Genomic DNA, 14002 nt, shown 5'->3' with positions numbered 1-14002 from the left:
AATTGGAAGCGAAGGAGTATTGAGGTGTTTCTGGGTTATGAACCCGACACAAGTCCAGCAGGCCAATCATTCACCACTCCACCAAATTCATTCCCTCTTATGCTGGGCACAGGCGGAGAGTGTTGCACTTCACCGCAAAGATGCGATAGGGATATGTAAGCAACTCTTGTAGCCGACATGGGACACAATATTGTTCGATTTTCACATGGCGGAGCAAGATCAGAACACAACACCTCACATGGCAGTACATACCAATGACGACATTGTCCCACCGATGTCACCCACCCAGATCCATTAGTACATGAATGTGACATACTTAGGGCCCCATTACGATCGCGGGTGGATCACCACCACCGGCCGGGTGGTTGCAATCCACCCGCGGTAGTGGCGATCCGCCTGCCATCAACAGCCCATTTACGCACCGCCACATTATCATGGTGGTGGGTACCGTGGCAGACGGAAAGTCCGTCTGCCGCTTTTCCACCGGCCAGATTGCCGGCCCGGCAGAAAAGGCACACATTAGGGTGGCGGTGCCTTGCAGGCACATCCATATTATGATGCATGCGGTGTGCATGCCTTTCCATGGCCAACACTCCGTCATGGAAAGGCCTGCAGTGACTGACATTGAGGGCCCGTTGAGGACCCCCGGGTGAGTTGGGGGGTGGGTGGATGCACTGGGGGATACCTATGGTACCCCCCCATCATTGCCATACACAAGGTGGCAGGCACCACGCGGTACCTGTCACATTGTGCATTCCAATGCACATTATGCTCCCTTAACATTGCGGCGGGCGCACCGCTCGCCGCAATGTTAATGACAAGAATGCGCCCACCACACTGGCGGGTGCATCCTAATTGGCCTTGTGGGACTGCCACACCTCTGGCGGTTGGTCCCGTTTTCCGTTACGGTGGCGGGCAGACAAAGTCCGCCGGCCATTGTAATGGGGCCCATAGTTATTACTGCTCATTGAAATCTTAACTCGCACAACGATCACACAGAAGGCAATGTTTATACCTATTCTAAGGTCTGTCACTAAGCCAGCAGTTCTTTAATGGACTGGAGTTATACCCTTTCCTTTTAACCGCATGTGATTAAGACTAAGAGACTGTATTACTGTTAAACATGATTCCATATATATGTACTGATTGTGACCTTGTTACCTAATATATCCTTTTGATTTCTTTCCCCCCATTTACATTTGTTTTCTCAACTTCGCAATATATTGGACTGTGTATTATCTTCACTGATGGCTGAGCTATAACCTTTTTCTTTTACATATGATTGTATATTGTTCACAACCATATTGTACACTGTATTGGATGCCTTTATCAGAGATTACCAAAAATGTATACGGACTGTTTATAAACTTTCTTGTTTATTCAACTTTAATAAAACTATAAAAACAATAAAAACAACAACAACAAAAAACTGCTTTGCCCAGTTACTGGGAAATGAATGAGTGGGGAGGAATCCTGAAGCAGTTAATAAACTTGTCACATTGCACCTAGGCTGGGACATCCCTGGCCCAAACAAACAAAGGAGGAAGCCCATTGCAGACCTCTGCAGCCAACACAGAAAGAGTTCACCTTTAAAGCCAAACCTCTACAGGGTATGCAGACAGAATATAGAGTTGGAAATGTCGAGTTACCCAAATATCGAGTTGGAAATATCATGATACATAAATATCGACAGCAAGAATACTGTGGTCAAGAATATCGACTATAAGGTAAGAAATATTGTTTTTAAAAATATTAAAGTTGGGGGCGTGGCCGGGCAAGATGGCCAAACGGACATAATCCATCTCGGCTTCCAAGCTACGCTACTGTTCTGGACCTGAAATCGCTCCCTACCTGCACAAAAAGAGATCCTGTGGTGAACAACGGACTGGAGCGGAGGATGATGCGATGATCGATCATCAGAATCGCTCCTGAGAGCCATGCGAAGATCTTGCAAGGAGGCCTGGACACGGACCAACATGGCGGCCGCCAGTTCCCTGGGTGCATACGACAGTTAGCTGTGAAGAGCGCTCCTGGCAGAGACCTCCTAATGCCTTCCACAATCACGACCGGACTCCTACTGCGATGCTCTGAGTACTGAGGTGAGCAGTTCGCTTGGGAGCCCGACGGACGGAGTGGCGCTGTGTTGGATTCCCGACTCCCTGTAGGGTACACCAGCAGAATAGTGTGGGCAATTGGAGGCCCCCCAGGGAGACGCACGCCTGAGCGGGGGCGGTAGCTCGTGGAGACGCTCCCTATGAAGGGAGAAATACAACTGTCTGGCTCTTTCGATCCCATGCCACGCCGTGCCTGACCCTAAAATGGCAGCCATCACCAGAACAGGTGACATTTCCTCATGCTACAAATAAACAGAGCCAACTTTGAAATTAAGGTGCAACAGCTCTTCTACCCCTCGGCTCCAGACGTGGACGCTTGGGGCGACTGGCGCTCGGATGCTGAATCAAGCCACAACCAATGCAGGCTCTAAACACTGACCTACCTGTCGTCCCTCCAGAGTGGCCTGCACCCGAGGCCTGATTAGCCATGGCACATACTTAACAGAGCTCTCGCTGGCCCCGTCTGAAATAAGCCAGGGCAACGCATTCACACCAGGGAACATCTCACTCCAACCATTCCCGGCTGTCCAGAGCCTGTGATGAGGCCCCACCGCTCATGACTAGCTGTCTGCACCCTTCTAGGTTCACTACGGATAGCTGTCCTAAAGTGACCACAGAGACACAGAGCCAGATCAATCGCGGCTGCTGTGCTTACCCGAGCCACGGTACCATTAGGGTCTACTGTTTCAACCCTTCTGCGCCTAACCCGAAGACAACAGGCGGGGTCAGCCCCTATGCCGCCAAAGAAGACAATAACCAGAGCGACAAATAAGGTCTGGAGCTTTTTTCTGCCAGCAGATAAACACTGGGCTTCGGATCGCGACGGGGAGACATCCAATTTGGCCCTTACCAAGGAAGATTTGATGACCTCATTGCAAGAGTTTAAAGCGGAATTGCGAAGAGAGTCGAGTCAAGATATCCAAACCTCAATTGATCAGCTGAAGTCCGATCTTACCACACGAATGACAGATCTTCAATGAGATGTGGACTCAGTGGGCCCTAGAGTGATCAACCTGGAAACGTGTACCCAAGAAACTGACAGGCACACCTCTGAGATCCATGACACTGTACGCACACTCCAAGACCAGCTCCGACAAACCCAGTTAAAAGCAGAGGACTTGGAAAACAGAGCTTGACAAGATAACATAAGGATTCGCGACCTTAAGGAGGCTTTCCTAGAGGGCCTTTTTGCAGAGATCATCAGCCGACCGACACTCAAGATCAAGCTCGAGAGAGTACATTAGGTCGGAAATCTGGCAACGGGAGCACGACAAATCCCAAGAGATTTTCGCGCGAAGTTCAGACCTACAAAGGGAAAGAAGCGATACTTCTTGTGGCCCAAAAGAAAGGCACTGCATAGTTTCAGGATTACTCTTGCACTATCTACCAGGATTTGGCTCCTGCAACATTGGCCAGAGGGCAACAATTTCGGCCCATCACCTCCAAGCTAAGCGAAGATAAGGTCAGATACCGATGGACCAATGCATTTAGCTTAAGCTTTGAATACCATAAAAAACAGGGACATGTGGTGGACCTGAAGGAGGGGCTGGACCTACTGGATCTCCCAGTGGATGACACTGAAAAATCACAGGGCAAAATGCGACACACGCAGACTACCAGCTCTCCCAACTCACAGTGGTCCACAAGCTCTTGAGGAAACCACAAATAACCTGGACCTCCCCAAAACATCAGCCACACTTACTATTTGGGAGGTGATCCGGGAGGAAGGGCTTTGACTCGGCCACAGAGGCTTTGACGCGGAGTGGAGACCCAGAACCTCAAACTGGCGGCGCACCTGATTACTCCTCATTATCCTTGGGATCCCTGCAACTACAGATTGACTCTTTAAGACTTCAGCGTTGCCACATGCTGTCTGCCAGTCGATATGTAGACATGAATGGGACCTCCTAGAGCCCAAGGTTGTGAGTTGGCGTGACACCCGCTACACCGCGCCACATGGCTTGGTCAATAGACACACATGCATGATACTCCCCCCATGCCGGCAGGAGAGACATGACCATTTGGCCCAGGCGATGTCGTCAGACTGAGCATTTGGGGTGGCCAAAATTCCTTAGCATGTCTGGAGGAGGAGTGAGCCAGGACCTCTGTCCTATTGTCCCTCCAACCACACACGTGGGTTCTTTAACCAGCAGTCCGAGCCTTTCCATCGATCCGACACTTGGGACGTTAATTCTGTTATGTTTGGGGTTTTGGGGTGTTGGTTATGGGGGAGGGAGACTGGTGGCGGCTTTTTAACGATTCTTCACACAGATGCACTTTAATTGGGTTGGGGGATACACAACAGGTTCATTCTTGTCTCTTTCCAGGTGAGGGCTATGTTGCAGGTCATAAGGGACTGATGCATGGATTCTTGAGAAGGCAGAGAGGGGCGACACAGAACCAATGGTAATCACAGTAGGCTTCTGGAATGTCAAAGGCCTCAACTCACCTCAAAAGTGATAAAAGGTCTGGAAATATATCTCTGATCACCACCTTGACACAATAGCTTTGCAAGAGACACACCTGCCCCGGGCGGAAGAGTCCCACCTCCGCCACAAAAGCTACCCCTTAATATACAAAGCTTCTGCACTCACTAAACACCAGGGAACCGCAATCCTCTTTCACACTTCTACAAAATTTCAACCCACTGATACCAAATCAGATAAGGAGGGACGAGGGTAATGGCCAAAGGCGTCCTAAAGGGGAGGCTCTACACGTTCATTTCGGCATATGCACCCAACACAGGGCAGGCAGCTTAACTTCAAATGCTCTTCGGGAAGATTCAAGATTTTGCAGAGTGTCCAACACTCCTACTAGGGGATTTTAACCTCACGGCTGCAGGCAGACTTAGATAGCACACAGACCCATTGCCAGAAGTCTAGCGTCTTCTCCACAGCGCCTAAACAACAGATGCATGACATGGGCTTTAGAGATGCCTGGTGGACCCTCTATCCCCAGACAAGGGACTACACCTTCTATTCGCATGTGCACCACACATTCTCCTGGCTTGACTATATCTTCATTAGCCAAAATGTAATGGGAGCTCTGCGGGAGGGCAAGATCTTCCCACTCTCTGGGTCCGACCACTGTCTCGTTTCGATCTGTCTGTCATGGGGCAATTTACCATCCACATCCCCCAAATGGTATTTTCCAGCCTTCCTCACGAGGGACAGGGTACTCTGTAACGGATCTAAGAGGTACAATTACAGACTTCTTCACGAGGAATGCGCCCGAAGTCACTTCCATGTTTAATAATTGGGATGCCTTCAAGGCTGTTTTTAGAGGTCGCTGTATTGCTCTTAACTCTGAGTTGAACACACGTCGGACCAAAAAACGAATAGACTTATAAGCTGAACTATCCTCATCAGAAAGAATCCATAAAAACAAACCCACTAGAATGACTCTTTGCACGCTCACTGCACAGAGGGTGAAACTCAGGGCCATATATAACAATTGAGCAGAGTATACCCTCCTGAAACTCCGACAACTCTCCTATACACAAGGAAACAAGATAGGTAGACATTTAGCTCGACAATTGAAAGAAAAGCGGGAGCGGGAATATATAAGTGGCATAAGAGATGGACAAGGGGGGCTGACTCATAAAGATACAGAGAAAGCTGATACCTTTTACGGCCACCGATATACGGGGGAACCATGGGATATAGATGCACAAAGTAATTATCTACAGACGCTTCAACTCCCCCAGGTTTCCCAAGACTGTAATGACAGACTTATGGCTCCTATAACGACCAAGGAGGTGGCTATAGCCATTAAATCCCTCAAACCACAGAAAGCCCCAGGCCTGACGGGTATACAGCCCAATTCTACAAAACTTTCCCTCCTGACCTCATTCCCCATCTAACCCGCCTTTTTAATGCCATGGCAGAGGCAGGCTCGGTCACTCCCTCAATGGCGGAAGCTGTGATCACAGGTATTCCGAAACCATGGAAGAATCCACAGATGTGTGCTTCGTACCGTCCTATTGCCCTTCTTAATTTAGATGTGAAACTGTACTCATCTAGTCTCGCGGCCCGATTAAACGACCTCATTCCAATTCTCATCCACCCAAACCAGTCTAGATTTATTAAAGGCCGTCAGACTCATGATAACACCAGACGTATCGTCCACCTAATCGAAAAAGCTAATAAGAAACACCTCCCGGCAGTACTGGTGGGGTTAGATGCCGAGAAGGCATTCAATAGGGTATATTGGTGTGTCTTTTTACTACACTCACATCCTTTGGGTTTGCAGACAAATGTATTAATTTAGTGCGGGCTAACTATGTACAACCATGCTCGAGAGTACAGGTAAAGGGGATTTTGTTGGCTCCCTTCCCCCTGACTAGGGGTACCCGCCAGGGGTGCACTCTGTCGTCCCTCTTGTTCGCGCTCAGTATAGAGCCACTGGCCTTCCATGGCCATCCGCGCCGCACCTGAGATAAAGGGCATCCCTTTTAGTGGAGAAATGCATAAGATATCCGTTTTTGCAGAAGATGTGCTCCTGTCATTCACAGAACTGGCCACCTCTCTACCTGCACTACAAATGGAACTCACACGCTTTGAAGCAGTGGCGGGCTTCAGGGTGAATTTAAACAAATCTTACATACTTAACCTCACAATCCCTGCTGCCGAAGTTGAGAGACTCCTGACATGCACTCAACTACACTGGACTTCTCGGCCTCTCCAATACCTGGGAGTTTAATTGACACCACAGGTAGGGGAGCTATATAAAGCTAACTTTCCACCTTCTCTCTTGAAACTCCAAGCAGATCTCACACGATGGAAGCCACTTGTTATCTCCTGGCTTGGCCGCATTCATGCACATAAAATGACAGTGCTTCTTAAACTCTTGTATATTTTTCAAGCTCACCCGGTTGAGCTGGACAAGGATTTTCTCCCTAAATTAAAATCTATGGTGCTGCGGTTTGTTTGGCAGGGTGGACGAGCGTGGTTCTCCTTCTCCATCTTGAGAAGACCATGAGGGAGGGAGGGGTGGGCCTCTGGGACTTTGGCATTTATTACAAGGCAGCACAGCTGTGAGTGGTGACCGAGTGGGCCAAGAGGGAGTTGGAGAAGCATTGGCTCCATATGGATAGGGCGGTGGCAAGGAGGTTGATTTGGGACCTCATATGGAGACCCAAGAGGGACTGGCCGGAGAATGCTTACATCAGCACGCCTACTTGAACTACCTTAAAAGTATGGGACTCCCAGTGGACCACATTTCCATCACCCTATACGCCAATACACTTCAATTTGGCCTTCCCTCCGGCCTTACAAGAAGGACTCTTTGACCAGTGGAGGGAGGGAGGCTGCAGAGCACTGACACACTTCTTCCATAACTATGATATTCTCACCTTTGACAGCTGCAAGAGGGACTATGGGTTGGGGCCTGCGGACTATTACCACTATCTCCAGCTGAGTCATTGAGCGCTTACACCTCACATTCACTAAGCAGCCACTCGCCCCCTCACAAAATTTGAAAAATGTGTACAAATTGTGGACTCTATGAAAGGTGTGATCCCTTTCTATATAACTATCTCTTCAACTCTATGCACACCCGAGGCCTCGCTACATTTATATGTGGGAGGGTGTCTTACAACGGGACATTCAAGATAGAGAATGGGGGAGCTCTGGTCAGATATCACGAAATTCAACCATTCCATAGAACTATGGGTGGCCCACCTAAAAACGATAATGGACTGGTACCTCTACCCTACCAAGATCAAAAAGATATTTCCTGACTCGTCTGATATGTGTTGGAGGGGCTGTGGGCTACTAGGCGATATTCAACATATCTGGTGGGACTGTCCAGTGATACGACCCTTCTAGGAGGAAATCCTCGCACAAATTAAAGATATGCTGGGGTACCGTATTCCGAAGTCCATGGCAAACACTCTCCTTGGCCTCCGCGACCTCTCCCTCAAACATCAAACTAATGCAGATAAAACCATTATGTGGACCTTCTTTGGGGCTGCGAAAGTAGCAATAGCGGCTGCATGGAAGACAAAGGAAGCTCCCGCTATCTCGTTATGGGATTCCAGACTCTGGAAACTTCTGTGCCTTGAACGATGGCCGATATATGCAGGTATGATTATAAGAACTTTGAATATAGATGGGGCCCACTAGTAGCCTTCCTAACAAAGAGATTACCGTCGACCGTTTGCCCGGCATCAGTCAGAAGCTATGGACCTGTTTCAATTTTAACCTATTTGAAGCTCCCATGATTTGTAACCTAGCTGCACTCGGGTAGCCGCCACCAGTATTGGGTAGTGGGGGCTGGGGGGAGGGGGGGGTTCCTTGTTCTTCATAATTTCTGGGAATCTTTATTTAGACTTGCTCCCTGTAAAGGATACCCTCCCAGTTGGAGGGGTTGGGTTACCATTATCACAAAAGAAAGACAGACAGATATTATGTTTTGCTGCAATGCAGATATACTCCCTGTCCTTACTCTTGGAGAAACTGTGCATACTCCTTTAAGTTAACTGAGATTTGGCGGGGTACACACCTCTTGATGTATCTCGCTTTTTGGTTTTTATAATATGTCAAGTCGTCTGCGTTTATCTGGATGTACAATATGCCAGCTTACTTTGTGATAAGTGATAAAATGCTAATAAACATTTCTTTGGAAAAAAAATATCAAAGTCATTAAAATTGTTTGTAAAAATATGGTTGTTTTAAATATCGAATTTTTTATTAGTGTTATGTATTTTAGTATGTATTTTAAATGTATTGTAGTGTAGTTCCTATATTCTCAATAGGCTCTGCGCATTGGAATGATATATCCTATAGATGTGACATAGGACTTAGGTCGACTAGGTCTCTATCAAATATATTAGACTTAATTGTGAGTGCCAGCTAGCTCAGAGGTCACTAGAAACTTTCTCGAATAAACAAGAAGGAATTAGTTTCTGACAACCGCATAAACAACTTTGTTTCCCTAAGATAGAAATGTATCTTCAGAATCGTGGAAACAATAGATAGATATTTTACTCAGTCAATCGTGCATGCTTCGTTTCATCGGAAGTGCAGAGAAATAGAGAGACAGGCGTTTTCAATAAAAGTATTTATTGAACAGTCTTCTTTCTCATGCAGAAGAAATTAACTGCAACAATCGTAATACTGGTTGTAAAGTATAATGCGTACAGTAAGAAGAGTATTATACAATAATACTGTAAAAGCATGGTATGGTTTCTAAGCCATAAAATACATACATAAATAACAAAGACTACAAGTACTCAACTGGTGCTTCTAAAATACGCCTACCCCGATGTACCTACACAAAGTCTAGTACGAGGGAAAAAGTAAGTGAGGTGTTGCATAAGTTTAGTTTCTTTGCCAAGAATCTATCCAAGATTTTTCTTAGGGTCTAATCAGCTCCGTACCTTGGTTTTAGAATGAAGGAGGTCTGGTATCTCTGTCTCAGGACTCGATTTCCCAACACCCCGCAAGGGGTGCTTGGAAACACTGGAGCTTGATTCTCAGCGAGAGAAAGGCAGCTTCTCCGCCAGTGCGTCAGCTGGAGGGTTGGCTTCCTTCGGCACTTGCTGTAGCGAGCTGCGTTGGGCAAGTAGATAGTCGAACTGCTCCAAACCACTGTGTGTTTGCTAGGGCAAATGTAGGCATATTTATACATTGAAGGTGTCTGGTTTGACCTAAGTCGGACATAATAACGTCACCAAAGAACCCCAAGGGAATGGTAGTTCTTTGAAAATGCCATGATTTCTAGGACAAATCAATATTCAAGAAAGGGGATGTTCCTGACTGTTGAAGCAGAGTTTTCCAAGAAATCGTTGTGGCTTTTTGAAACTAGTGGAAGTAGCCATGCCTGTATTTGGACTGCATGGGCTATGTCTAAATATGGGTATGATATCTATGCCTATATAAGGGTAATGTGAATTGTACCTATATAAGGGCATGAATCGGGAAACTTTCACTTGGGTCCTAAAACGCTATACAGCAGTATGTGATGTATTTTTGTTGTATAAGTATTGTTTTTGTTTTTTAATGTGTTACATTTTTAGTAATTATCAATTTTTTAATTATTAAATGTTCAGTTTTTAAGTCCTGCAGTGGGTTGTGGATTTATAGGGGAATAGGGTGGGAAGTAATTTCATTATAATAAATTAATAATAATTTTTATTTAGTTATATTTATTTAATTTAGATTTATAGTGTTAATTGTGGAAAATTATTTATGATTAATTAATTAATAATTGACTGGTAATTAATATTAATGAATGAATTGGAAATTAATTATGGTAATTGTGTTATTTTTTTAGGAGCGTGTTTTGGGGCTAATAGGGGTAAAGGGTGGGAAGTAAATTAAATATCATAAATTGATCATTTATTATTAAGTAATTATTAATTGGTTGTTAATTATTAATAATTAATTAATTGGTAATTAATCATGTTAATTGTGTCATTTTTTTAGGAGCAGGTTGTGAGGTTTATAACTGTATGTGTTGGAAGTAATTTATTTTTAAATAATTTATAATGAATTGTTAATTAATGCTAAATAATTAAATCAATTTTAAATATGGCAAAGGGTGGGAAGTCATTTATTTGTAATTAATTATTAAGTAGTTAAATGATAATAATTTATTATTTTAAAATTAAATATGGAAATTGTGTAATGATTTTTAGGTGAGGGATGTTGGATTTATATGGGTAGAGGGTGGAAAGTAAGTTATGTTTAATTAACTAATAATTATTTGTTCATTAATATTAATTCAGCAATTGATAATTAATTAGGGTAATTGTTTATTTTGTGCGTGTGAGTTTTGGTTTTTTAGGGGTAACGTTTGGGGGGTTAATAATGTTAGTTTTGGAGGTACATTTTTTTTAAATTCAGATGTGTGTTGCGAATTGAGCAGTGTCATAGGAAGGGAAATAAAAACAATTCAATTTATGTAATAATTTATGTTTTTGTTTGTAAATATTTTCTATTTAAAAATAGTTATTTGTTTGTAAATTATTATTATATGTATTTAATATAATATTTCTAGGTATTTGTCATATCTATTTAACATTATAATATTTTTCTGTTTTTTGGATATTTTAAATATTTTTATATATTTTTCGTTTTTTTTCTAATGTTTTGTTTTAGTGATATTTAGTTTTTTTATTTTTAACTGACTGTAGTGGGAATATTCATTTGTATCCCTCCACTATCCAACACTTTCCCTAGTGTTGCACTAACTGTTGCTCTCACTGGAGTGAAAATAGTAATTTTTACCCCTTCGCTATCCAACACTTTTCCTACTGTTGCACTAACTGGAGTGGATATAGTAATTTTTACACCTCCGTTATCCAACACTTTCCCTACAGTTGCATTCACTGGAGTGGGAATAGTAATGTTTACCCCCCCACTATCCAACACTTTCTCTACTGTTGCACTCACTGGAGTGGGAATAGTATTTTCTTCCCCTCCACAATCCAACACTTTCCCTACTGTTGCCCTCACTGGAGTGGGAATAGTCATTATTACCTCTACGTTATCCAACACTTTCACTACTGTTGCAGTCACTGGAGTGGGAATAGTCATGTTTATCACTATCCAACACTTTTCCTATTGTTGACCTAACTGCAGTGGGAATAGTAATTTTTACCCCTCCTCTATCCAACACTTTCCCTAATGCTGCACTCACTGAAGCAGGAATAGTAATTTTTACCCCTCGGCTATCTCACACTTTCCCTACTGTTGCACTCACTGAAGTGGGAATAGTATTTTTTACCCCTCCGCTATCCAATACTTTCCTTACTGTTGCACTCACTGGAGAGGGAAAAATACATTTTACCCCTCTGCTATCCAACACTTTTTTCATTTATAATATGTTTTTGATACATTTTTTTATTAGATTTTATGTTATTGGTGCATATATATTTATATATATATATATATATATATATATATATAATTTTTTTTTTTTGTAAATGTTTATATGCAGTTATAAAATTAATTTAAATGAATAGTTTATTAATTGTTTTAAAGTAAATATATATTATATATATTACATTTATTTACGTATGTTTAATTTTTTAAACACATTCATTTATCATATTTGTTCAAATGCATATTAACTCTAATTAATTTTTTACGTTCATTTCATTTTTTAATATTATTTTTTATACATATATTAAAATCAATATTTTGTACAACTATAGTTTTTTATATCAATATTTTTTTACGATATTTTTCTACTTTACCATTATAACAATAGGATGTCGATATTTTTTACATCGATATTTATAACTCGATATTTGTGTATGGGGATATTTTGGGGAGCAATATTCTATCACTGCACCCTCTACAGCCAACACAGGAGGGGCTCACCTTCAAAGTTTTGAGGGAAAGGGATCAGACAGTTATGTCAGCTAGGGACAGAGCTGAGGCTCTTTTTACAGACAATCTGAACTTGCCATATTGGATTGTCCAAGAATGCTGTGCAGGAGGGCTGGACTAGAGTAGAGTGATGATGCTGAACCCTAGGATTCAGCAGGGGTGCCTGGCTTCTAATCAGTTCCACTCCCACTCAAAAACCCCAGTACAAGGCATAAACAGAAAAGAAAGCACTGGTCTTGGGAGCACTAATGACACAAATATGCCTAGCTGGAAGGAGAATCCACCTGATGTCCTGCACGGACGGACTTTAGGACTCTGACTCCCGCTGATACATATGATGGCCATTGGGCTAATCCTGTTGTAAAATCCGCTTCCAATAAATCCAGGAGAAGATTTAGTTGTGAAGAAGTTGGATTTAATAAGAAGAAAGAAAATCCCACCCCTCAAGGCTCTGCAGTCAGGTGCAACTGACTTCAGCCTTATTCAACATTCTATCTCCATGGTGAAGCTCCATGGAGTTTCTCAAAGGAAAACACAAGTAAGGGAAACCAACCTTACCAACATTTGTACACTGTAAATACGAAACAAGTTAACATTACTACACCTGTGTTTCTCATTTAAGCTATCTCATGAAACAGAGCTCTACTTGACCTCCTTTGGATATGCCACTAATGTGTTGGATTTCTTGGCACATATATTCCATCATTATGTCATCATCCGTACCATTTTGGGCCTCTTTTCATAAGTGATTTGCGAGAAACCTGCAATATTTTGGATGTCTAATCCAGTGCTAATATTAAAATTTCTGAGAGCTTGTTTTTAATTGTAGTCAAGTTTTGAAAGCCTAGGGCAGATTTGGCACCTATTTAATCCCTGATGGCCGATCTTCTCTAATTTTTCTTGATGGCTTATCCTTTAGTTAGGAAAGGTGCTCCTCCTTGGGATTTGCCTCTTGTACCTTCTGTGTTATAAGCTCCTCCCACTGAGCCTTTGCAGGACGTTCCTCTGAATGTCCTGCCCTTGAAGATCTTTTTCCAAGTGGCAATCATGACTGCTAGTACCTAGGCGAAATGTGTGCTTTAGTCACTGAGACTGCCTATCTGAGAGATTCCATGACTGAATTTTCTTGAGGACAAGTCAGAAGTGATTCTTCTGTGTTTCACTGAAACTTGAGTCTCTTGAGCAACATTCATTAGATTCATTAGATGTTTCTAGAGCTGTCTATTTATTTATCTAACACAACTAATGCCCATTGCTGTCACTTTTTACAATTCTTTGTAACCTTTGGCCAAAATGTCAGGGGATATGTCCTTCATCTGGAACACTGAGTGATTGGATCAAGTCCACAGTCGAGATGGCATATCATATCTCAGGTAAGAATATGCTTGACTCTATCCAAGGATGCTTCACTAGCGGGATAACAGCTTCCTGGGCAGACAGGAAAGTGCCCCTTCCAATTATATTCATGTAGGAGCAACTTGGATTGCTCATTTTACTTTTGTGAATCATTATCGTTTGAAATTGAGTTCCCAAGAGTAATTGTAATTC

General features: G+C 43.2%; 1 protein-coding gene across 1 annotated transcript in view; it reads left to right on the top strand.

Moving 5' to 3' along the window:
- The window catches only part of LOC144762941 (serotriflin-like), a 173416-nt gene that overhangs the window by 138609 nt on the left and 20805 nt on the right, over window positions 1-14002 (top strand). The window lies entirely within an intron of this gene.

This window comes from Lissotriton helveticus, chromosome 6 (assembly GCF_964261635.1).
Source record: "Lissotriton helveticus chromosome 6, aLisHel1.1, whole genome shotgun sequence".
NCBI classification, from domain to species: Eukaryota; Metazoa; Chordata; class Amphibia; order Caudata; family Salamandridae; genus Lissotriton; species Lissotriton helveticus.
This window is presented reverse-complemented; position numbering and strand designations above follow the sequence as displayed.